Source organism: Parasteatoda tepidariorum, chromosome 5 (assembly GCF_982258835.1).
Source record: "Parasteatoda tepidariorum strain Cologne lab strain chromosome 5, Ptep-v5.0, whole genome shotgun sequence".
Classification (NCBI taxonomy): domain Eukaryota; kingdom Metazoa; phylum Arthropoda; class Arachnida; order Araneae; family Theridiidae; genus Parasteatoda; species Parasteatoda tepidariorum.
Genome location: NC_141759.1, coordinates 82369946 through 82396098, shown reverse-complemented (window position 1 = coordinate 82396098; position 26153 = coordinate 82369946). Strand labels below are relative to the sequence as shown.

The 26153-nt window shown below is 30.7% G+C and overlaps 1 protein-coding gene and 1 non-coding gene across 2 annotated transcripts in view; both read left to right on the top strand.

Moving 5' to 3' along the window:
• The window catches only part of LOC107437959 (potassium voltage-gated channel protein Shaw-like), a 206385-nt gene that overhangs the window by 163592 nt on the left and 16640 nt on the right, over window positions 1-26153 (top strand). The window lies entirely within an intron of this gene.
• Window positions 4666-4738, top strand: TRNAK-CUU (transfer RNA lysine (anticodon CUU)). The gene has a single exon. It is a non-coding gene; the product is annotated as a tRNA-Lys (tRNA).

Sequence of the window (26153 nt, the reverse complement as noted above, 5' to 3'; positions counted from 1 at the left end):
TGTTACATATATGTGAAAAGAAAATTAAATATTCTTGAAAAGAAAATTAAATATTCTTGAAAAGAAAATTAAATATTCTTATAAGCTGAAGTCACTTTTAGAAACGGAATGCATAGTTTCAAAAATTCTTCTGAAAATCTTCTGCTTTGTTGCTCTTTTGGAAAACCATTAAATTCGAAATGCTAAACAAATAATTTATCATTGAGCAGGGGGTAAAAAATAGTAAGGAAACTATTATCATAAAATAGAAATAATAAACTCAATAACTGACAGAAACTCAACAATGTAAAAGAGTTTATCTGGTGATAATTTATCATAGATTTTAGTTTTAAAAATTGCATTTCAAAAATGATGAATTTCGAATAAACTAAACTTTAAAAATATAACTTAACTTTTCCGTGATATATCATTGAGAGAATAAAAATATAAAACCTACATTAAAATTTTTTATTTTGTTTTCAAAGTATGTGTAACTATTATACAAAGACTTAAAAATCAGTTCGACATCAAAATCGAGGATGACAATTGTTCATTTAAAGAATAAACATTTTTTATGGAATTAAAATTTTGTGACATGGTAATTTAAAAGCTGCAGAGAGTGGCAGCTAAAACCATGAAAAGTCTTAAATTTAATCACGCATATTAATATTTAGGGGTAACTTCACGTTTTGTAACCAAAATTTGCGTCTTTCAATTTTTACTTCATAATAAAGACCAAACTCAAAAGATTCTAAACCAATTTTGATTTTTATTCTCTAAGTATTTTTATACTTTAAAAAAGAATTCAGTTTCTTTCGCTAATTGTATTGTTTTTCTCCCCCTCTTCCCATGTGGCCCACCCTATGAACGGGTATTTGTGGCAGTGTGGCGTGGGTAACGTTGCTCGCCTGCGTGACTTAGGTTCACAGGTGCCCACTGGGTAACGATAAATGAGCAACACTTCCGGCATCTTCTATGGCAAAGAACGAAAGTTCAGTGCCTGCCGTTATTAAAAAAAAAATTTTTTTTAAATATATTAAAAATGTAAGGAATTTTTTTTTCTATTTCTTACATTAAGAATTTTTGATCAATTTCTTACTTTATTCAATTTCTTTCTTATGAAAAATCGCTATCTTAAAACAATGTAAGCAAGAGTTGACCTTCTAATGATCCAAATCTAATGATGTCATTAATAAAAACCTAATTTCTTCGTTTCTGTGAAATTTATCATACCAACGGTGCAAAAAAAATAATTTCTCATGTTTTGCATCCTAGAAAATATTTATTCAAATACAAAAATAATCATGTATGTTGCTCTCTTTTATTTCATTTTCTTGTATTTTGTGAATATAATTTAGCATGTATGTATCAGAAATTTTCTCGAAAAAATTCTCCAATTTAACTTTTTGAAACCACTCATTTTGGACGAAAATATTTACACGCACATTTGTAAATTTTAAATTTAAAATTTAAATATCTATTCTCTGGTGGTTGCAGCAGACAAACCTCAATCTTCTCATTGAACATTTTGTGTGCTACTATGTAAGTTTTAATACCAACCTTTTTGAATTTTTATATCTTAACAATTTGACATCTGTTGCACATTAATTGTTTAATACATCGGTGCACATTAAAGTTATTGTAGCCAGAACTTTTTAATATGCAATTAAATATTTTTTAAAATCTACTTCTTATTTTAATTTGTAATTCAATACTTTTGTTTTGTGCAGCTTTTTAAAAATCTGACAGTAATATTTAGTGTTCCATCAAACATGAAATAGTCCTACATAAAATATTGAAAAAGTTGCTGGCCTCAATTTGATTTGTGTTTTTAACTGTGGCCCCAGTCCTCATGTAAGTTGGAGACCCCTGCATTATAAAATGGGCGAGTAAATATTAAAAATGCAAGGAATATTTATTCAATTTCTTCCAAGTGCATTATGAAAAATCGGTATCTTGAAACAATGTACAGAAGAATTGACTTTCGAATGATTCAAAATTCACATCTTATTCAAAATTCTTATTAAAATTTTTTGGTTCATTTCTTATTTAGGAGGGGGCGGGGTCAGGAAAATAAAGAAAATTTAATTTTTCGCCTTTGAGGCTCTATAGGTTAAATAAGAACAAAAATATAATTGTCTTATAACTGACACTTTCGACCACCAAACAATAAAAAAAGGGCTATTCTTATAAACATAAGACCTCAATAAAATAACCGTAAATCTTGATCAAAAGTAGCCATAGAGTGCTCAAAGGTAATTTTGTCACCCAAGAGCTTTTCTCTTTCCAGAATATATCAAATAAGCACTCTCTCTCTCTACACATCTGGCGATCTTTCCTGTAGTGTAATTTACTACCTCGCTTAATTACCTGATCCAGTTCCCAAAGATTAGTTATCCGGAGTGGTGGTCCAGGAATTCGATCATGTCTGGGGCTTTCACATCGTCGCTCACTGTTAGAAGACAACGATGGTGAACCAGCCAACTTGAAAAGAAGGATTTGTTCTTTTGGGAAAAATCGCCAAGACAGCAGATAGCAGTTATCATTGGGTTTTTTTCTCTCCTTGGATAAGGAGGGGGGGTGGGAAAGGTCAAAAGCAAAAAAGAATCATAATCTGGAACAATTTGTACTCGATCATAGCACTTTAACCGTATATTATCTATCATTTGTTTCGAATTATGAGTGCTGTTTCTATTTATTTATTTAACTAACTTGATAATAAAATTGTAATCAAAATTAATGAAAATTAATTTTGACATTAAACTAAGATTGACGTAGTATTGATGTTAATCCAGGTCTTACAGGATTTAAAAAATTTAATAAAGTGTTGCCAATGTTTAAATAAAAAAAAAATAAAAAATAAAAAAACCAGATTTTATCCTTCAATTTAAAATTTGAAACTACTACATATATACTTTTTCCACCTTAGATTAGATTATGTGTATTCTAACAAAAAATAGCCCCCAACAACATGAAAAATATATTAAAAAAATTGAATATTAAAAAATGTTTTATTTTTGGAACCGGGTAAATTTAATGAAAATGTTAAGTCAAAAATAAATAAATCAAAAAAGAATTATTACAAACATAAAATCATCTTAGTAAAGTGTAAGAATTGGCAGCTATGCATTTACTATAATTTCTTATAACTATTGCTTTAATTATTTCTGATAAAACTACACGAACTGATTCTTGTAATTTGTGAAATGTTGAAAAATTTTTTATTTTTGGAAGCGGGTAGGGCCTAATATTTAAGTTTATGGTCTTACAAAAAGAAAGAGTTTAACTAATTTTGACTACAAAAAAAAACGTTCTCAGTATTATTTACTTGATCGCCAACATCAGAGATTCCAACTTGCTTCGTATGATATGCAATTTTATATTGTTACCAAAATTTATTTTACTTTTTTTTTACTTTTGGTTTCGTAAATTTGATTTCAAGTTTCTGCTACTTTACTTTTTTTCCTCCAGTACGTATAAATAATACAAAAGTTCTTAGAAAACGCCACTTTGTCAAGCTTCACTTACTGCCATTTTCTCAGTTACCCTCAGGCACTACTATAGATGAAGTAGTGAGGTGTCCCTTAATTCATTTAAGTTTATGATGGCGAGCATTTGAAAGAGAAAAAAAATTATCTCTTTAGCACCTAATAAAATCTTTTGCGAAGCAGCTACATTCCTGCGATGCTGATAGTCATTCCACATCGAATTTGCTGCTATCAATTTTATATACTCTAATTCTGAAACAAACCCAGGAGCAAAAGAAACTTGCATCAGTTCGATGCAAATAACTTTAAATAACATGCAGAGGTAAACCTCTTACGGTTAGCCTATTGTTTAGGATAATAACATCACCGTTGGGGATATTTTGAGTTGTGATCCAGAAAGAATATTTAATTCGACCAGCTACCCTCAGGATTGGAAACAGCGTTGCCTAATTGAGACGCAAACGCTATAAACCTTGACGCTATAACTGAGGGAAGAATACCGTCTAAATCATGTGCATTGAAAACTTGCTGAGTCCTTAAAGGCTGAATATAAGAAGAGCTACTATTATAGGCAATATTTTATTGCATATCTAACGAAGTTATAAAAGTTCTTACCTACTTGTATCTACGAATTTTTATTAGAATTAGTTATTTCATTATGTCAGAATAAAATATAGATTGGAAGAAAAAGAAAGTGGGAATTTATCTAAGAAAAAGAATATTTTTCAAATGTATGAAATTCTTTTAAATGACTCTTTTACTTATATGAATGTCAGATGATAACATTATTTTAGAAAGTGGAATTCATCTAAGAAAAAAGAATCTTTTTCAAAGAATCTAATTCATTAAAAATGAATGTCAGATGATAATATTATTTTAGAAAGTGAAATTCATCTAAGAAAAGAATCTTTCTCAAAGAATCTAATTCATTAAAAATGGATGTCAGATGATAACATTATTTTAGAAAGTGGAATTCATCTAAGAAAAAGAATCTTTTTCAAATGTATGAAATTCTTTTTTAATGACGATTACTTATATGAATGACAGATGATAACATTATTTCAGACGCTTTACTTACTGTTTCTTATCTTTTGAATGATAACATTATGTTAGACTTTTTACTTCCTGCTTATTATCTTTTGAATTCCAATTAACGTAAAATACGAATCAGAGTCAAAATTTTATTAGATTCCGTGCAGCCCGGCTAGCTCAGTCGGTAGAGCACGAGACTCTTAATCTCGGGGTCGTGGGTTCGAGCCCCACGTTGGGCGTCAGTTTTTTTTCCAGCATTAGTATTGCGGTTCAAAAGTATTTCAGAAGCTTTGCAACATTTAAAGAAAAAAAATCACTATAAAAAAATTTTTACGCAGCAAAAAATAACACTGTCAGCACTGTTTTCTAGTACAAGTGTGCTATATATATATTTCACATGTAGAAATACACATTACCAAAATTCATATCTTAAAAAACTAACAAATTTAGTATAGGGTTGCCAACTCTCTACTGGAAATTACCTCTAGTGGTAACTAAATTAATGTTTTAATGTACGATTCTTTTTGAAAATTTGATTTATAAGTTTTTTCCCCACACTACTGCATGTAAATGATACAAAAGTTGATATGAAACGTACTTAGTTTACAAATTGCTTGTAATTTCATAATGAATGGGGAATGCCCAATTAATAAACTTAGTTGAGTTCTACTCTCTCGTGATGAGGCTTTTAAAATATTAACAAAATTACTTAAAATTCTGAAAGCTTTAATATTTACTAGTCTACCAATATTTTTCCATGAACGTAACAGTTGGTAGCAAAGCTTTATAAATTTTTCTTCATTATTTAAAGTGGTTGTGAATTTCACGCTTTAGCGTTTTATTTTGATTTAATAAGTTTGTTTTACAATACTTTTGACCACCACTATAAGCAATTAAAGCAAACAGATTGTTACAGCAACAGAACAAGTTAAATTTAATCTAAATTTTTATTTCACTACCACTTTAAATTTTGGGGCTGCTAGTTCTTCCGGGTTTTCATCGTAGTATGCCACGGGAGGCTAAAAATAAAAGAAATGACTAATAAAAATCTAAATTTTATTAAAAGATACTAAAATCAATAATTTTTAACCCTTTCGGACCGACTGTCACAAATACGTGCCAGCATAAAACCGTATCAATCAGGGTAAAAAGATAAAACTGGTAATCAAAGTAATTCTTTAGCAGTTTATTTGTGGGCGGAGTTATAATTGTTTGATTTAATTAATTCACCATTACTTTGTTCAAAATAAAACTAATTAGTTATACTTTCAATTAACATTGATTATATATATATGATTAAACAAACAATAATTAAAGTAAAGGCAAAGTAAGTCTGTCAAATTAGCAACGCCTACATTTAAGTTACCATTTTTTATTTAATTACAACTTGATTCTGATTTTGTACGAATGCTTTTCTGAATCAACCGTCCCCAGGGGGTTAAAGCATACTTTTTTTTCCAGTTTACTAAATCTAAAAAAGTTTTTGCCTTACATATGAATTATTCGAAATGTAGGTAAAAGTGGTAGCCACGATTGAATAATTAAAGAGACAATAAATAAATAATAATAAATTTAGTTTCTTCCATTTTTAGCCGCCTACGGCATCCCTCTGGTATGTATACAGAGATGCAACTTGCTCCGGACAGCAAATATATATTTTAAAGTGGTAGTTTATCAATTGTGATTCTTGGTTTAATAAATTCAATTTACTAGATCTTATCCACCTTACTTACTTATCCACCACTATTTCTAAATAATTCGTATACAGTTGAAATTTTAAAATTGGTAGGAAAACCATTTTCTTTTTAGCTAATTTTCGCAATCGTGATTGCCAATTATTTTCGGGCCGTTTGCAGAGTTGGCCAAAAATGTAATCGATTACATTTGTTGATTACAGTAATCAATTACTTGTAATCATGATTACAATTTTCAAAAATTTTGATTACAGCTGTAATCATGATTACAATATTGATTACAGTAATCAATTACTTGTAATCGTGATTACAAAGTTTGATTACAGCTGTAATCATGATTACATAGTCGATTACAGTAATCAATTACTTGTAATCATGATTACAATTTTCAAAAAATTTTGATTACAGCTGTAATCATGATTACAATATTGATTACAGTAATCAATTACTTGTAATCATGATTACAAGTAATTGCGATTACAAGTAATCACAACAAAAACGATTACAAGTAATTATGATTACAAGTAATCAAAATATATGATTACATGTAATTTGATTACATGTAATTTGATTACATGTAATTATGATTACATGTAATCTAATTACACGATTACAAGACTATTGTATTCTTATAAATGATTATATTTTACAGTAGATAGTAGAATGTATTTTATAATGATACATTTTGCACGTATTAACATGTACTGCATTTTGTACGTATTTGTATACGTACAAATGAATGTAACTGAAATGTATGTACATATGATTTTATCTAATGCATATGTTCAGACATTTTAGTATCACACACATGTACATACACTTATATTGTAGGTAAAAAGTATATGTACGTATGTATATAGATAATAATTACGTTTGTATGTGCAAACAATGTAGGCATGTACATTTATACACAATGAATATATGCATTTTATGAAAATATTTGTGTATGTAAAATGTATATTTATGTTCATGTACGCATGTATATACAAGTACTTGTGCTTGTACGAACATACATACATTGTCTGTACAATGTATGTCCCATGCATGTATGTGCAATTTATTTATGAACGGTACAATATATGTATGCATGTACAATATAGGTATATCTGTAGGATGTACAATATATGTATGTATACATGTGCATGATATGCATGTCCAGTGCATTTATGTACATGTACATAATATGTTCATGCTCAATGTAAGTATCCAAATATGCATAATACATTTGTGAACTATTGTACGTACATTGGGCGTATTTATATTTCACATATATTCATACATGTATTCGACATGCATAACGTACGTACATACACACATTTGAGATGCATATATTGTACAGATGTATATACTTATAGCGTACAGATGTATATACATATAGCGTACAGATGTATATTCATATAATGTACATATGATGAAATAAACATATAATGTTCATATAATGTACATATGTGTGTACATATACAGTACGTATGTGCATAAATATATTGGGCATAATTCTTTCGTACAAATTTTACATGTGTACATGCATGCTATCCCTATCTATGCATATGGTGCAATGTATATATGTGCAATGAATGTATCCGCACATGTACAATACACGTATGTTCCATGTATGCATATCCATATGTACTATATATGCACGTACAATACATGAATGTATGTACATACATTGTACATGCGTACATACATTACACGTATACATATGTACATTACATTTATGTCTAAATATGTGTACAATGCAATAAATAAAATGCATGTAAGTTAACTTTTAATAACTCAAGCAATTTAAATGACAAAATCAAACGATATTTAAATTTAGTTTTCAGCTTTAATTGTTCTATATCATTTTGAAATTCTCTGAATAAAAACTTATTTTCCGGTATTTTCATGAAATGTTTGACAATACAGATTTATTTTTTTTTAATAACATAATGGATGATTCATAGAAATGTTTTAAATGGTAAGAAAAACGGTAAATTTTATGTGTGGAATTAATATTTAGAAATTCCAAATAAAATTATCGTTTGCTTTCTAAAAAATATGAGGTCGAGTTTCATATACCTTAGAATAATTTTAAAACAAATTTTAATAACTTTACTCATATAATTTTTTTTAATGTATGCACAATGTATGTGTATATTGTAATTACATATATTTAAATGTACGCACGCATTTGTGCATTACTTGTAATTATGTACATGTGTACGTTGTATGCACACGCATACATTGTGCATATAACTATTTTTTTGTACATCCATGCATTACATGCGCATAAGTATTAACAAAGTATGTAGTTATACAAGTACATACGTAAGTTGTACATAAGTACATACTTTGCGTGCACATATATCGATGTACATATAAATATGCATGTATACATGTACGCATTTTATTTACGCAACTATGTGCATATATTGCACCTTTAAATAACATTTTTACATATTGTACGCAAATACGTACAATTTTATACACAAACGTACATTGTATATACGTGCTATCATCGTAAATTTATACAATATATGCACTTAAGTACATAAAAGCATGCAAACGCATAAACATTATTTTCATATACGTTCATACATACATAGTCTATGTATACAAAGATACAAAACATTGCCTTTTTGTAGAAACTAACATATATGCGTACATGTATCATAAATGCATAATTATATGTACTAAGCATATGCGCATTGCATTAAGTATATTACAATATAATTATGAATATTGTACGTACAAACAACGTTTGTGAATACATTGTATGTATAGGAATCGCAAATTGTACGTTCATGCGTGCGTACATTCTATGTACATAAAAATATGTAAACACATGAATACTTACATAAAAAATTTGACTATAGTATACAATCGTAATAACTTGTAATCGTATAGTCTGATTACAAGTAATCACAATTACATGTAATCAAATTACATGTAATCATGATTACATGTAATCATATATTTTGATTACTTGTAATCATAATTACTTGTAATCGTTTTTGTTGTGATTACTTGTAATCTCAATTACTTGTAATCATGATTACAAGTAATTGATTACTGTAATCAAAATTGTAATCATGATTACAGCTGTAATCAAAATTTTATGAAAGTTGTAATCACGATTACAAGTAATTGATTACTTGTAATCGTGATTACAAGTAATTGATTACTGTAATCAAAATTGTAATCATGATTACAGCTGTAATCAAAATTTTTTGAAAGTTGTAATCACGATTACAAGTAATTGATTACTTGTAATCGTGATTACAAGTAATTGATTACATAGCTGTAATTATCTGTAATCAATTACAGTTGTAATCGATTACTGTAATCAACGGCCAACTCTGGCCGTTTGGATACCGTTGAAATTTTAAAATAGGTAGTAAAACCATTTTCTTTTTAGATAGTTTTCGCAATCGTGATTGCCAATTATTTCCGGGCCGTTTGTATACCGTTGAAATTTTAAAATTGGTAGTAAAGTCATTCTCTTTTTGTCGCTTTTTGTTATTTTCACAAACGTGATTGCCAAAACTTTCCATTCACATACCTGCCAACTTTTAATCCTTTCCATTATCATTTTTCCCAGTGGTATTAAAATGGAATTAAAACTTCAATTTTAAGCAAACAAATACGTTGTATTTGAGAAACCTTAAGTTGACAACCATGATTGTAACGTATATTAATATATGTGCTTAATTTGTGTAAGAATAGTGGTGACCAAAATCATTTGAAAATTAAGTTTATAAAAGAAAAAATAGTATATATTTACTACCACTTTAAATATAAAAATAAAATCTTCCGGAAAATCCGGGAGAGCTGGCAGGTATGCATTCATGATTTCCCATTGCTGAAATTGTATGTCCTGTGTATGTCAATTAACTTTTAACATGTCCCTATATGCAAAGTTTTTTTTTTATTTATCCCGAAAACAAGCTAGATATGAAATGGTTTTACTACCAGTTTTTCATCTTCCCCGGGATACAAAAAACACAGCACTGAATTTGTGTAAGACAGATCAAAATCAAAACAGTATATAGTAGTAAATAATAACATAAACAAATAGTCAACTGAAATACCACTAAACAAGAAATGAATAAACAATTCACAAATAAAAAAATATCGTTATAATTTTCATTATTTTTTGCTGACGACAATTAAAAAAGGCTGGATGTTCTTTGATATTTAAAAATAACATCACGTGATTCGCTAGCCAATAAGAATACGCAGACGACCACAAGAAACGTTTTTAGACCATTTATAGATAGCTTTAACGTGAAATGTAAGGATAATTTAACGTAAAACTGATAAGCTTCATTATTATTTTATACATGTCGCAATTATTATTCTTTAAATATTCTTCCCTTGCATTGAGTAAAATTATCCGTAGTCATTTAAACATGAAAAAGTTTTATTTAAAAATAAATTCACCACCCTAATGTCGTAGAAATATCTTTTAATAAGACTCGACTTTCGAGTAATATTCCCAAAATATGACCATTAGTGTGTTAGCGTCCTGATCTAGGATATATTAAATTTTCGCTATGATGATATTCTTCTTAAATGGGAACTTATTTATATAATAAAGTGTATACCAGATGATATTAGAAAATGCGAAATAAGCATGTGTTATTTTTAGTATCCATATCCGCTGACGTACTAAGTTGATTTGTATCATTAATACACTCGTTTATTTTCCATTTATATCATTCGAATGCTAATTTATGTCTGTAACTTTATATCATAATATAAAATTGCTTATATTTATATCATTTGTTAAGATCTTTGGAATAAAATAATTCATATTAGTAGAAAGAAATTTTCGCGGAATTTAAAAGTATCGGGGTTAGAAAATATTTCAATTACATAAAATTGTATGAATAGATATTTTAAAATTCTAAAAACTGATTATCTTCACCAGCATACTTAAATTCTGGCTTATTTTACATGACCTTTAAGTGCAGGGAAGACACGTTACCAAAAGACATAGGAACACGACCCACAGCAACCTACTTCTACAGTGCTGGCTATTTCTACGCTTTTTGTAAATATTTATTATAGTGTTAAGTTAATGTTTCAATGCATTATTTTTTATTCATTAAAACTTATTTTCCTCGTCACTACATTTAAATGATTTAAAATGTAACGCCTCTTTGTTCTAGATCTTTTGGGATGAGGCTTTTGGGAAGTAGGTAAAATTACAAAAAATTCTAAAAAAGCATCTTAAAAACGTCAACTATTCTATAAAATATTTTACAAAAAGGGCTGTAGTTGACAGGCCTGCGAAATCCTCGATTACCATAAGAAAGAGAACATATTTTCATCACTAAATTATAAGGTTTTCTAATCCTGTAAAACGCAATTAAAATTTGCAGCACTTCGTTCTTGGAAGTTTTTATTTTACAGTCAAAAGAGCTTTTGTTTCTGGAGCACGAGTTTAAATTTATGACGTCGTAATGGTTGTCGGTTTAGAAACATTAATTCCTTCTTTTTTTTCCATTTCCAATGTGCATAGTGACGCATCCCCCTCTAAGATAAAATTAAAGGTAGATTTCGTGAATTTGCAACGAAATCTTCATAAGTTCAAATCTGTTTTCAACCGTAAACATAGTTAGACCTAGCAACTACTACGATTTTTGCAAAATATTTTACAGAGCGATAGACATTTAAAAGCCTCACCACTATAGCGTTGCATGTGAACTTTTAAATCATTGATGCGTAGTGGTGTGGAAAATAAGCTTTAATGATTGAATAATAATACATTAAAACATTAACTTAGGTATCACTAGAATACATTTTTACAAAAAGCGTAGAAAGTTGCCAGCCCTGCATAGCCAGACACCATAACGGTAAAAGTTAGAATGTATCTAACTTGTGTACAGAAATTTTAGCAGATAAAAATTATACACACAAAAAAAATTTGTAAAAAATGTTTTATTTCAATTTTAGAAAAAATTGTATACCCTTTAAAATAATGGAATAATTGAAAGCTAAGAAATGGGAAAAATTGCTTTGCATTCTATAAACAAGCACCTTGAGTTTTCGGGAATTAACCCCTTGGGGACGGATGTTTCAAAGAAGCATTCGTACAAAATCAGTATCAAGTTGTCATTAAATAAAAAACGGTAACTTAAATGTAGTCGTTTCTAATTTAAAAGACTTGCTTTGCTTTTACTTTAGTTGTTGTTAGTTTAATCATATATATAATCAATGATAATTCAAAGTATAACTAAATAGTTTTATTTTGAACAAAGTAATGGTGAATTAAATAAATCAAACAATTATAACTCCGCCCACAAATAAATTGCTAAAGAATTACTTTGATTTCCAGTTTTATCTTTTTACCCTGATTGATACGGTTTTATACTGGCACGTATTTGTGACAGTCGGCGCGAAAGGGTTAAGAGTTAAATTTTTTTAAATGTTTCTTTTTAAAATTCTTTATTTTTCAAAATTCTACTAAAAAGCATTAATTAGAATTTCTAGCTAAAAAGCATTAATTGGAATTTCTGAAAGTCAACATTTGATAGAGAATTTTTAACTAAAAATCATTAATTAAAATTTCTGAAAGTCATCATATGCAGATATATGCACTCTGCTTAAATATCTGCAAATTGGCAAACAAATTTTGCTAAGGGTCAAAAACAAATATTAATTAAGTAAGTTTAGGAATTAAAAATTATTTTTCTGTTTTACCTCTCAGTGGTGAAACAGAAAACTCTGTGGACTGATTGTTAAGACACGGTTCCCACAAATCACCGAAGTCAAGCATCAGTGGCTGCGGTCAGTGTGCGGGTGGGTGACCACTTGGATCAGTCTACGTAGGGACTGAGGGTGTGCTGTATTGGTCCTCGTTAAACTGTTCTACCGTAAAGTGCTCGACTTCGCGTGCAGGTCGTCAGGCTACCGAATCGGGGTTGCCATCCCCTCTGCTGAGGATCAAAATTGCGATGACATGTCTTTGGATCATCCTCAGGGATGTTTCCCAGACCGTCGCTAATAGCCCATTGTGCAGCTCTAGGGCGACGTAAATGAACAACAACAATCACCTCTTAGTAATAATTTGAGCTTGACCTTAAAATCTGAGGTGAAAAAGGATCTGCAAATGTTCAGATAATAAACTCCCGCTGCCGTTGGGGAGCCTTTCTGCCGTACAAAGCATATATTATATACAATTTATGACGTACAAAGCATATATAACTGTAGTTGGAAAATACCTCTTTTCTATCTCGTTTGCATTCCAACTATCGCTACGTCTATCACTACAACTTTAGAAGTTTATGATGAATGGGAATAGGGCCGGAAGCGCCCCAGGTGCCCTGCTGAAAGATCATGATCAGTGGATATGCATACAGAAAAGGACCGCAAGCGGCCCCAGGCACGTAAGATCAAGATATGCATACGATGACCGTAATTCTTTTGGTTTTTCTTGACTAAATTTTTGGATTAAAATTTTCTATATCGCAAAGCAGGGCTCGAAAAAACTCAGAAATTTTACCCGTCCCCGAGGACGGCCTGTCCAACAATGTACCCGTCCTCATTTGAACCTAACCCGTCGCTTCTAAATAAATAAAAATATTTTTTTCTGATTATTTATTACAAACATTTATATAAATTACACAATGAATTAGTAGCTACTAGGATTACATTATACAGTAATAAAAGAAATACTAGGTAACTAATAGTAAAACCTAGTATTTCTTTTAGGAAATAATTTAAATGACAAAGGTCAAGTTACCTGGAATGTCAATTTATCCGAGGGTACTGCGTGTTTTAAATGAATCAAATATGACGTTTGCCAGTACCACAATAAAGCCTATGATTTACAGAGGTTTCTGTACAGAAATCTGAAAGGGGTTTACCATTTAGGTGGATGTTCATAATTGCGTTTAACGCTTACGTAATGTGTTTTTTTTTTGTAAGTTCATTGCTGAAAAGTCCCTTTCAGTACTCCCAGACGGAAAAAACATCAATCCACCATGCGCAGTATGTTGCTGTACGGGATTTCTAGATTAGAGGGTCATTTTAGAAGTGAGGCGCTAGACTCTTGTAAAATAACAAAAACTGAAGGTGTATCACGAACATTAACGGGAAAATGGCCGTCCGCGCGGACGTCTGATTCGAGAAATTCGTTGTCCGCGGGAAATTTTTGACCGCCGAGGACGGGCGGACGGGCTGTTTTTCGAGCCCTGTCGCAAAGGGTCTCGATTATTTTACGTCAAGTTAATCACAAAACATCATTACACTATATTATTATTAGTTCTAATTTTCAGACTAAGTGCGTATTTATTTCCTCTGTTAGTTAACATTTTATTTTCCAAACAGTACAACTCGATATTGTTTTAGCAGATATTTATGTTACAAATCAAGGTTCGTGATTTTTTTGATTTTTTTTTTTAAAAATCAAAAAAATCCGATTTTGTTTTATTTAAATCGGATTTGTTTGATTTAAATCAGATCTTTTTGATTTTTTATTCAAATACACTGTAAGAAATTTAATTTATGATGTAAAATACTTTATAAATGTTTAGTCAAAATTAAATTAACATTAAAACTATATTATAACAATATTTTAGGAGCTCTAACTTACTAAAATAATTTTTCGTTATAATACATAGCTTTGAATGCATGGCAACCATTTTGGAACAAATGCATGATTCAAATTTAAAGACTAGACGAAACGGAGATTAAAGAGTACTTCAGGGGTCTGTTTAGGTTTTTCTGAGAGGCACCTATTTTGTGAATATTTAGACATAATTTGTGAAAATAAAAAAAAATTTAAAAAATCAACGCAAAAATATTGTAAAAATATGGATTCATCGTTTCTTACGAAACACAAAAATAAAATTTTAAGAAAAAGTATTTTGTGAAATTATTTAACAGTTTTTCCTAAAGTTGAATTAGTGAAGGTACCGCTAAATGGTAGTAAATTTGGCTTGGACAGACCCCTGGATCTTAGCTATTAAAGCAAAGTTTCAATTAGCAAACCATAATTTTAATTTAAAATTGTGATTTTTTTTCCTCTTAATTTTTAAAATGACAAAATAAATGTAACAGATTGTGTTTATAAATGTAGTCATTCATCAATAAATAAATAAATATTTAACCTATACAATTTTATATCAAAATATTCATTTTTAATCCTAAATCAATAAAATATAACGTAGATTTTAATTCCATGCTTTTTCAATCAAAAGGTAGAATTTTAAATAACATTATTTGGATTTTTTTTTGAAAAAAATTCATGTTTATTAATTATTTTCTACAGCTATGCAAATCTATATTAAGACAGCATTAAATGTTTACTTTAATCTGTACTTTCAATCTCAAGAATCAAAAGATTTTTAAAAATGTAATTTCAAATGTGTTGGAATTTAACACACATCAAGAAAGAAAGTAATTTCGTTAACTAAAATTAATTAATGTAGCAATTTATTTAAAATAAATTTTAAAAACTAAGAAAAGAAAATGATAAAAGTATCAATAAATGAAACACTGTTTTTTAACTTTTAAAATCAATATAGTATATAAAAAAATCAGTTGATTTAAATGAATGATTTTTTTAAAAAAAATCATTTGATTTAAATCATGATTAAAATCGTGATTTAAATCAAGCTGATTTGAATCAACAAACCTTGTTACAAATACGTGAGAATGCGAAAAATACGTATTTCTCGTAAATAAATATTAACAATGAGACAAGCAGGGCACTATTTACTTTCTTTCTAAAAAGCAACTCCTATAAATAGAACGCTAAGCACAAGTCAGTAAATTGAAACAGCGTGAAACATTTATTTATTTATTGTAAAAATGCAAGAAAAAGGGTTTCTATTTTTAGACATTCTAAACATTAAATTTGAATGAAAGAGCTGTTAAAGCCTTTGCTACTAAATTTAAATTAAATGTAAAATTACCCTTAAAAGCAAAATTTAATTTCGCTTTACAAGACAAATGGAAAGTTGGAGATTACAACACAGACGTCAAAAAGAATTTTTCTAGCGAGGCCGGTTAATATTTAATAAAACTACCCTTACGTTTGGAAAAAAAATTTATTAAAAAGAAAATTAGTTTTATATTAACTTTTATTCCACGCAAAACTACACCAAGATTTTCGTTTCCAATTAATTACCAGAGATTTCCTGCTTATTGCCTAGCAACCCAGCCATTTTGGTGTGACGTCATACAGCACCGGAGATCAAATCGTCAAAAGCGTCAACCTATTGCCAGATTGTTCAACACAAAAGCCTAAATGCTTCCCGACAAAGAAGAAAAAAATGGCGAAAAGGAAACAGTTGTTGCTTTTTTACGCAACTAATGAAAGACTGATAAGAGATTTTAACTGCTGATTTTTAATAATAGACTCTCGGCAAACTTTTCGGAAAAGTTACGGAATAATTATCTTCCGCTGGAGCTAGTTATGATTTTGTAAGAGTTTGTTAGTTTTTCTTTTCCTTTTTTTTTCTCACTCCTTTTAAGAAAATAATTTTTCTTGCAATAGATTTTTTTTCTTCTTATGGAGGAAGATTTATTTTAAATATAGGTAAAGAAATTTAGTAGTGTAATATGAATTAAATTGTAATGAAAGATTTGTATGTTAATGAAATTTTCAATAAATATGTAGTAATAATAGATAAATTGATGTATTTTTTATAGTATATTAAGCTGCGCAAATTAATAGGATACGTGTAAGTGACGTAGTGTGGTTATCTTGATTCTGATTGGTTGTTAAGAACATGACATTTGTTTACGTTAGCAACTGTTCTTTCCATTCTATTTCGAGTAAGCCAAACCCGTCAAGCATCAATTCTCTTAAAAACACATTCTATATTCTTACACAAAGATTTCAATTATTTGCATTTCTTAACACAAAAACAAACATGAAGCCATGTGGAATATAAACAAACTAATTATGCATCGAAGTTTCCAGTTACCAGGTACACAAAACAAAAATATATCACGGTTATAATAAAATACATAAACAAATAATAAGTCTAAGTTAAGTGAAAAACGTAGACGAGAGAAAGAATAACATTTCTATAAATTTTATGCGTGATATAGCACTGTATTTAATTTATTTCTCTTTAATTAACATTCTAACTTATGTGGAGAAACTCAGCTCAACTTTACTACGCCATTTTGCTTATAAACGATCAGCTGAGCCGTGAGAGCTCAGGGGATAGAGCGTTCACCTCCAATGAGGTGAACCTGGTTCGAATTTCACCAATGGTTGGCATCCGGCATGCACCAACCTCAGTGCAGACATAAAGTATCCTCAGTGGTAGACTTATCATGGGTTAGAGTCCCCTTGCCATCAGGCTAACCGTGGGAAACTTTCAAGTCCTCCACGAAGGGACATTTCTCCCGATACTTGATCATGGAGTTTCCTTGCCTTCTGGATTAGTTTCAAAATTACAAAGTACGGAGTCGGATATTAGTAATCGTAAACCCAAAAATTGGGTTGGCTGTTCAACAACGGTAATAAAATAAAATAAAACGATCAGCTGACGCCGATGTCATAGGTCACATGTGTGAGTATTGTGATCTTCTTGAAGTGCTAGTACCTCATTGAAACAAAACAAAAAGAAATTTTTTCTTTCATAACAATTGTACTCTTTTTCATAATATGCCTTTATATACAAGGTTTGATTTCAAAACTGATTGATTTCAAAACTAAAAATTTCGAAAATAAAGACTGACAGAGGAATGAAACAAACGGTCTGTTTATTGTGAAAGCTGTAAAAATTTCATGCAGAAATGTTGAAATCTAATTACAAAACTTACGAATAGACGGCACTGTACAGAGTCTTTGTGAAGATGTCGTAGTACTGTAATCTTACCTATGAGTTTTTAATATCAGAAACGCATGTTGTTCAATAGAATGATGGTTTTTATCAGTTTGAACCCCTTAATCCGGTAAGATAACTTTCTTTCACGTTTTAACGCTATAACTGATCGTTTTGATCACCAGTGGTTTGCAGCGTCATCTGTGGGCAACTTTTACAACTAAATTCCAAATTCTCTATAAAAAATGTTTTACATTTTCACACTAAACATTCAGCTCCTTCATCCCCCATTGTTTATTTGTTCTGCCAGTCCCCTACTGAATACCCTGTATGTCGTAGCCAAATTGGAAAAAAAAATCTATCTCTTGGAAAACTGTCGCCGTTAATTAAAAATAAAGCTAATTTTTTTATATTTTCTTACGAGTTATTGCTTATGAGCTCACATCACAGGCTTATTGTAGTAAACCGGAGATATCATCAGGCTAACTGGAAATTAGACCATTTATTATTTTACTACTCTGGGCTTATTGCAGGTAGGTCGGTACTTTATTTACGTCGCACTAGAACTGCACAATGGGCAATTGGCGACGGTCAGGGAGGCATCCCCGAGGATGATCCGAAGACATGCCAACGTAATTTTGATCCTCCTCTGTTTTGGTAGCTCAAACAGGGGAGCTTTGGCTCCCTTGTTTTGGTAGCTCAGTGACCTGAATGCGAAGTTGAGCACTTTACGGTAGAACAGTTTAACGAAGACCAATACCGCACACCCTGGGTCCCTACGCAGGCTGATCTAAGTGGTCGCCCACCTGCTTACTGACCGCAGTCAGTGATGCTTGACTTCGGTGCTCCATTGGGAACCGTGTCTTTACGATCAGTCCACTGCGGGACTTTTCAAGGCTTATTGTAAACTGACAGTTGGCAATAAGTTAACAGTAAAGAAGACTTACTACCGTCAGCCTTATCGAAAGTTTTTTTGCAATAGTCCTATACAAATTCAATCTGGATGTGCAATTCTTTCGCACATTTCCTAGTTAAGTCTAACTCCGAGTGAAATACGCCTAAATGCTAACTATGGATGAGAATTTTCCAGCCAACTTGAAACACTGCAAAATGGTGGAGACATTTGCAAAGAGACGGATTGTTCAATTATTCTAGGACATATTGATAAATGCAGTATGATTTAAGTAATGCTATGAAATTATCAAATATTTTTAAATTTTGTTATGTGTTTTGAACGCTCTTTTATTTTTTCTAAGAAATAAAGTAGAAATAAAAAAGATGTTCTCTTCCATTGAAATACATTGATGATAAATGAGTGTATACATTCGCATTTGAAGGTGACGACAGAGTGATAAATTACCCATTATTCGTAATGGCTAGTTTAAATATTAGCAATACGTAAATCTAAATGGATAATTCTTATTACCACTCAGCCATATGGTACATTTTCATTGCATCCACTGACGACCCCGCGAAGATCTGCACTAATTCGATTCGAACCTGCCTTGTTTCTTTACTGAACAAACGTTGAAAATAGCCGTCAGGAACCGCCACAAACTGCTATTTTTTATTTATTTATTTATTTTTTTTGTATTAAACAACTCCCTACATTACTTTTCTTAAAAAGTAGTACACAACACTACAAACTACGAAGAAGTAGCGACTACAGTAGTTTCGCTACATGTAGCGCGCTACTTCCGATTACTGGGGTCGACTTATGCACCTCGATATGAATACACGTTTGTTTCCACATTTCATTATTTTTACGGCATTCGGATTTTATACAACAATTAAAATGAATCCAAATAGTAATTTATAATTTTGATTTAAGCTTACAAACTTTCATGTTTGCAAATTTATAAACTAACACATTTATTTTAAACATTGTAACACACGAGTCCTGAAAAAGATAGTTTATTTCCGCCATCACCTTCCCAGCAAACGAAAAGCAAATAAACAAATACAGAAGTTAATAACCAAGCGTCCGATAACAACATTGCATTCCGCTTTTCATATTTCGAAGCTTTAAATCTCCATTAAAGTTCCCCCTTCCCACCCAACTCTTCTGGCAGACGATTCTTTCATGCTGCCATCACACAATAATGAAACCTAACAAAATAAAATAAACCTAAAACGATAATGATTAAAGTAAATAGTGTGAGAAAAAAAAGAAAGAAAGAAAGTGAATGGTTGGAAGCAGGTGAAGAAAAACATGGCTTTAGTATATTTGGTTAAAGCTTTTCCTTTCGCTATTTCATGAGTGGCAATAGAATCGATCTGTTGGAATATTCTGCTCCGTTATGTTGTATAAAGCTCTGTTGATCGATACTGCCGAGAGAGAAAATGGTAATAAACGAGGATTTTCTCAAACACTCATATTGTGAAGGCTTTAATTGCATTTCTATAACAGGATGATTTGATTATAGAATCTCGTGAAAGTGTTTATTATTTTCAAACAGGTGTGAGCTGTAATTATGTGAATTGGCAGTTAAAGCAAATTAGTAATAGATTAAATATACTAATATATAAGATTAATATATATATAGATTATATAATAAGATTAATATATATAGATAATAATATATATAGATTAAATATACTAATGTAAATAGATAAGTAATAGATTAAATTCCTTGCGCAAAGTCAGCCTTTTGGTCGTAATGCGTGTAGAATTGTAATGCAAAAAATTAGTCCTTTATAATTATAAAAAGATTATTTTTTTTTGGTTCCACAAATGCAGGATATTAATATAATTTGTAACTATTTCTTCTTCTCTTTTTTACTTAAAAACTTTATGAAGTATTTTGTAATCAGGGCCCGACTTAGCCTAATTGGGGCGCGGGGCAAAAACTTCCCCTCTGCTTCACTACTTAAAGTAATGAAGAACCGAATTTTATGGAGGTATTTAAATTTATCACCTCATTATAGATAACAAGAAAATTGACTAGAATCTAAAATAGCTGTAAAGTCCCCCACCCTCCAAAGGTCAGACGAAATATCGTTCTGTCCATTTTATTGATTTTCTGACAATTCTATGTCCATCATGCTCAATGCAGTTTTCTGATTGTTAACTTTGGCATCTGACTGCGAAAATTTCTGACATTAGGGCGGGATTCAGTTAAATTTTTGCAATTAGAATGGCTCAATGAAGCCAATCAGAAGCCCGTATTTTTGTAAACATATCGCATTTTGCGATATCTAAAAATACAGGCTTTTGGTTGGTTAAATTTGTTCATCGTAATTAGGAAAATTTTAGCTGAATTCAGCCGTAGAAAACTATATATTTACGAAATATATAGATTGTGTTCATACGATAGATTAATGAAGAAGCTAACATAAACCTGACGGTTTTTACACTGTACTGATATTTTTTTTAAAAAAGTTCATTAAAGAAGGAAACATAAAATAAACTTTCTATTCGATTTGGGGGCCCCCTCTGATGTAGGGGCCGGAGACAACTTTCAAGGCAGGGACAACTTCCAGTATGCCCCTGCCTTGGTCAGGTTCTGTTTGTAATTAAAATCATCACTGGATAATTGATAGATTTTAATCTTTTTTTTTTACAGGAAAAAGTTGAATATTATATCACTCATGCACAACACTTGAAATAGTTACTGAATTAGCTCAGTTTTCTAAAATAATTGCACCACTTTTTTCAGAAATACCATTCCTCAGCAAAAAAATAATGAAAGGGTTAAGTGAGTGGTTAGCAAACTTAACTAAGACACTCCAATCGTCTGCACGTAGTCGAAATTCGCGCCCCTCGCAAAGGAATTAAAAATCCACTACCACAGATATGAAGACCATTGGGTTAAGCAGGGGGGGGGGAGAAGATAATGAAATCGATCGATCAATGCAAATCCCATTGAAGCTGATGAAACGTGGCACAAATCATTATTATTTTTTTTCTTTTTGTCCATAGTGAAGTGACTTATGGAGATAGTAGAATAAAAATTGCTCTAAATTATTTTTGACAATAATATAAACCACTAAAATAGTAATAGTTTTTGTCAAATCAACAAATAAACCCCTTCAAAAAAAATATTGTTTAACTGTGGATTGCTTCATGATTCAATACACATGTGCAATTAAATTGCAGGTCGGGATAGCCTGGTTGATTGGGCGTTGACCTATATCCAAAAGGTCATGAGTTCGATCCCCGCTGGCCGAAGACATCCCGTGTATTAAATGGTCACTGGTGCAAGTTAAATCTGTCGCGTCACAAAGTCATCCACGCTCCCTTAACAAATCAATACCTCTGGGGGTACTGAATTGGAGATTGATCGTTCTCTGGTTCAGGTCAAAATTACGATCTGTGGATGAATGAATGAGTCCACCCTGGAAACGGGCAGTGACGTATGTGTGTGTTGTTCAAGTCGTATTCTTGGTCATAAATGGCGCCACTGAAAAACAAAAAAACACACCCTTTCCCTTAAATTTGCTTGGTTTTATTAAGCAGGCTTGCTGGTATACTGGCAAGTGGCATTAGAAACAACAACACAATTAAATTGCCAATACAGTTGCCTACTGGCTCAACAGAGATTAAAAAAAAAGTGAGAGGACGCTGATGCACTTTATATTGAGTCATATTCAAGTCAAAATGATGACATACATTTATGATGACTACATTGCTCTTGGCTTTTCATAACTAAATTTTTCAATTAAAATTCTCTGCCCGCTAAAGGCCTGGTTTCTTAGGACAGGACGCCGTCAGCTGGAAATCAGCGCTAACCTCTGATTGGTCCATTTGTGAGTTTGATAGTATACGTCATCGAACGCTCATCTTGAACTACAATTGCCGTCCAACTCAACTGCAGTTGGATTACAACGTGACGTTAACCACAGAAGCAATGGCGGACAACATCCAACAGCGCATTGAAATCAGCCAAGATTTTGATTTTGGCATTAAACATAGCTTCTTCATTAAACATAGCACTCTTCATTTAGCTCAGCTATAATGTGTTTTTTCTTGGACAAAGTCATTATTTGTTCTCTAAAACACTGGTCAACAATAACAAAATCAATACAAATTCAAAATAAATATTTGTTTACGTTATTAACGCATGCGCAATGAGAGATAATGTCTGCGTTGGGCCGACTGCTCACGCTGAGCTAACAAAAAAATTTTTTTATGGGTTCAGCTCTACGTCAACTTTCCGCTGACGCCCAAATAAGGCGCTAGTTCTAAGAAACCAGGCCTTGAGCTAACAAACCAGTATTTTGTTGGCATCAACGGGACGTTGACGTCCCGCTGACGCCCAGATAAGGCGCTTGTCCTAAGAAACCAGACCTTAAGGGACAGAAAATTGTTAAAATTTGTTCAGTCCTCAAAGCGTTTTTAGAAGGGCACACCGCCCCACTTTGCCCTTTGATCCCTATAATTGTGAGCTCCTCGTCTTTTTTGTAAACAAAAGTCGCCATCCCTTAAAAACACTGCCTTTTTATTTAAATTTTTTCAGGAAAAAGTTGTTTTCCTAACCTTAATTAATGAAAATTTAACTTCTGATTTATACTCATTCCTGATAAATTTTTAATTTCATTCTTTCATTTTAGTAAAATTTTTCTTAAGTTGTCCAGTTATATAAATAAAATTCGCATGATATTCGGCACCAGAGATATTAACATCTTTTATTTGGGGGGGGGGGATATTAATGAACTTTTTAGTGATTTTAAGTTTTACCATTATATTTATTAAATAAATACCTTTAATTTTAAAATTGAACCTAAATGTTTATTTTCTCGTGATTCTTATTTTAAAATATATACTCGTATATATAAAAAAATAAAACGCTTTAAAACTGTTAGTTCATCATCCCTTTTTTTAGCTTACTTTTTTTAAAAAAAAAAGTTATACACAGAGATTGTCTTTAAGTTTGCCTTTTATTTCTGTTATTCTAGATGATGAATTACTTTTTGTAACATACACATAAAATAGTAAAAGGGGATAAAATTCAGTTATTACATAAGATTGCACATTTTGATAACGGTGGTGAGTGCCCTATCAAAATTCAAAGTGTCCCTTTCTGTGAGGAAGCTCCCTAACTTTTTTTTAATTCCTTGGGAAAACTCTGCTAAAATTGACACTAAATTAAAAGGGGGAAATGCCAAAAAGTAAAAGTAAGGTTACAATATATCTATACTTAATGTGCTCTATTTTAGTTTCAATTTTTTTTAGTGTTCCTCACACCATTGTATTGATATATTTTGCTTTGACTATATTAATACAATATTAGAAATCACTCTTTTTTGCGGATATAATCGTGTGAGCTGATGATGAGATGATATCTTTTCATTATTTCCTTTTCCGACTTTTTTGTAAATATTTTTTTTAAATATTTATTTTAATAATTTTCCATCTTCCCTTTTCTTAATATTTATTATTTTCCATGTTTTTCCGATATTTTAAACTTATTTTATGAGCTCTATGTTACGAATTAATTCTTTTTGGCGGCGTCAATTCGTCGCCAATCAAATTATTATATTTTTTCAGTTGTTCTCGATACACTCATGCCTGAAGGAGCATTTCTTGAAAGCTCCTATTTCTTATATTTTGTTGTTTTGTTTCAGTCTAATTATTACTTTTTTCATTGTTACGTTTGTTAATAAATATAAAAGCACATATTAATTGTTTTCTTACTGACCAGGGCATCAAATGGTAGAGATATACGCATATCCCGAAACTCGAAATAGATTTTCTATCATTTTTTGGTGCCGAAACCCGGGAATTTTGGATTTTAATTTGTGCTTCATTCTGGATTAATTATTTTCTTGAAATTTTAGAAAGCTTGAACTTACAGGTACTGTACTTTTATATATTTACTATCTCGAAAATGGAAACCATTGATAAACTTAAAGTAAAACGAAAGATTGCTAGAACTAATTGTACTAAGTTAATTACGAAAATTGACACATTTCAACAGAATCTCAATTTTGAAGATGAAATTCATCAGAAACAATTATCAGAATATTTACTAGATCTCGAAGAAAAACGAACTGAGCTAAAAAACCTTAATGAATCAATTGAGGAACTAATCACGGATAATGATGTTTTTGAAACAGAAATTAAAAATTCTATGGAATATGATGAAAACATAGGTGACTCCAAAATGAAAATTAAACTGTTGTTAACAAAGTTTAAAATAAAAGAGTCAGTTGGCACTAATAATGTGAATGTTCCAAATGTTAATGTTTCGAATGTTAATGATAGTAAAAATATTCCGATTTCTATTAATTTGCCTAAACTTAACATTCCAACTTTTAATGGTGATTCAACTACATTTTTAGAATTTTTTAATAGTTTCAGTAGTGCTATAGATTCTAATGAATCATTAAGCAATGTTAATAAATTTATTTATTTAAAATCTTTTCTTTCTGGGGATGCTTATAAAACAGTAGCAGGTTTCGCTTTAACAGAAGAAAATTATAAATCGTGTTTGACCTTGCTAAAAGATAGATATGGAAAATCGGAACATTTAATTAATTGTTTTGTAAACAAACTCTTGGAAATCGAACCAGTTAAATCTTCTTCAAATATTCAGGGGCTTAGGCATTTGTATGATGAAAGTGAAATCAGTATAAGAAATTTACAATCTATGGGTGTAGCATCAGATAATTTTGGTCATTTATTAATTCCGATTTTATTAAAACAATTGCCTCATAACTTAATAGTAGAATATCATCGTAAAAGAGATCATAATAAATCGGGCGATATTAGTGAATTAATGAAATTCATAAAATTTGAAATTGAATCTCGAGAAGCAGCTAATGCAGTTTCTGTGATTTCTATGAAAACTCACGAACCAGCTAGATCAAAAAACGAAACTAGATATCCTAAAAACAAAAATATTCCTACATCAGCCGCTTTAAATACAATTGTCAAAAATTCTTGCATTTTTTGTAATTCGTACTCGCATACAGGGCTAAAATGCAAAACGTTTACTGATGAACAGAAACGTTTTAAATTAAAAAAGGAAGGACGCTGTTACAAATGTTTTTATAAAAACCATTTGCTAAATCAGTGTAAAGTTAAAATCAAACCTTGTGAAATATGTCAAAGTTTTCAACATAATTTATTGTTTTGCCCAAAGTTAAAAAGTAACAATTTATTACAAACTTCTCCCCCAGATAAAACCGAAACTATTCAAATTCAAGAGAATCAAGCGGTTATGTCTTCTGTTTTCAAA